The sequence below is a fragment of the Orbicella faveolata genome, unplaced genomic scaffold (assembly GCF_042242905.1).
Source record: "Orbicella faveolata isolate gen_17 unplaced genomic scaffold, um_ofav_v1 contig_2, whole genome shotgun sequence".
Classification (NCBI taxonomy): Eukaryota; Metazoa; Cnidaria; class Anthozoa; order Scleractinia; family Merulinidae; genus Orbicella; species Orbicella faveolata.
Window position 1 is genome coordinate 12,302,501 of NW_028301547.1, and position 1,743 is coordinate 12,304,243.

At 35.4% G+C, this 1,743-nt stretch overlaps 1 long non-coding RNA gene across 1 annotated transcript in view; it reads left to right on the forward strand.

Moving 5' to 3' along the window:
• Window positions 1-806, forward strand: part of LOC149111998 (uncharacterized) — a 2,394-nt gene extending 1,588 nt beyond the window's left edge. Inside the window, exon 2 of the long non-coding RNA XR_016207224.1 lies at window positions 434-806. This is a non-coding gene — a long non-coding RNA (uncharacterized LOC149111998). The remainder of the gene's footprint in view (window positions 1-433) is intronic.
• Window positions 807-1,743: the final 937 nt, after the last annotated feature.

A 1,743-nucleotide genomic window follows, 5' to 3' on the forward strand; every position in this document is an offset into this window, starting at 1 on the left:
GAAAGTTTACTTCAAGAGCGGGAGAAGGGACTCTCCCGTTCTTGAAGTTAACTATCGCGTCGCCCGAAAATATCGCATCGTCCCGACTAGCTGCCCCTGGGTCTCGATGATGATGTAAGAGTAAAGAGATAATTTTCATGTGCTACTTACCTTATTTACGTAATTATTACACAGGCATAACACAGGCATGTCTATGCATAAGCATTAAATGAATGACAGCAGAGACCAAAAAATGCCAACAAGCATTATACTATGCAATTGTAACCATATGTATTTCACCATAACACCACAATTATGTACAAACACTGACTTTCAATGACATTGTAAGTATGAATATAAGGTATTTTAGGGGGACGAGTAGCACAGAACTATGGTATAGTTGTAATTTTATTTCTTTTATACAATCTTGATATTGCTCATTTTTGCTCAACAGTAATGGCTGAAAACCTGTTGCCAGAGTGTGACCAATAATGTATTACCAGTATACCATGACAAATATTTTGAATTCCAGATCCAAGAAAAGAATGAAACTGTGATGGCAATCTGTTCTGCCCCCAGAAAAACAAACAACTTGCTTCTTATGACCAGAACAACAGTCCTGTTAAAATAAAGAGGTTTAGAATTGACACCATATCAAGTACCAAAGATTTCCTTATGGGAGATGCATCAGTTGAACATTATCCTAATAGGAACTTTTAGAAATTATAGCTGCATCAACAATGAATGTGGTGTTTTTTAACTTTGCAAGTAAAAGTGCTACTATGATGAAATTCAAACCTGTCCTATCTAAGCAATTTAAAAAATAAGTACACTGAAAGAGAGGAAAAATGCTGTTAACTATTTTCAAATGTCTCTATTCGTTTTAGAGATTCAAGTTCTCAAGATATGCAAATTAGACTAGTGATGATGTCATAAACCCAACCAAATTTTGATCAAATGTGAAGAAAAGAGATGTCAATCAACTTGTGTCGGAAATGTTGGATTCTTGGCAGTAAGATTCTACTATATGAGTGCTCCATGTTACCATGACAACATACCGTGTCAGAACTACGCCCGTGATGTTAAAGGGACACTATATCACAAGCAGCGCATGTGTAAAATGTAAATAATATGTTTTCTTTAGTACATCTCCTCAGATTCCCAAGTCATGGTGACTCAAAACAGTTTCCAGTACTTTCCAGGATGTAGATTTTGATGGGTCATTATAACCACTCTACATCAGTTGATACCACAATCGTGGTATCAAAAAATTGCCCAATCATTGGTGAACATGTTGATGTTAATTTTGTGGCACAATAGGTTACAAAAGAAACAGTATGACCTGTTTAAAAATCCCTTAATGTTAGTTTTAAGGGCTTATAACTCAAAAGTGAGCTTGGTGACCCCACTTTTTTATTATCGAATTGCGATAAGCATGATAAGATGCAACTTTTTAAAAAGTTTTAACAAATTCTGTAGAGAGGGTCCAGAGCCACCTTAAAGTTTCGAAAATCACAATGATAATTCGATAATAAAAAGAGGGGTCACCAAGTTCGTTTTTGAGTTATAAGCGCTTAATGCTACAATTAAGGGTGTTTTAAACAGGCCATATTGTTGCTATGGTAAGTATAGCTATTAGAAAAGTGCTGGAAACTGTTTCCAGCCTCCTTAAATACTACTAATGACAGCTAAGTTAATGCAAATTCTACAGTACATAACGATTCAAAGATCACGATGCGCTAAATAGTCTATAATCAACAACAG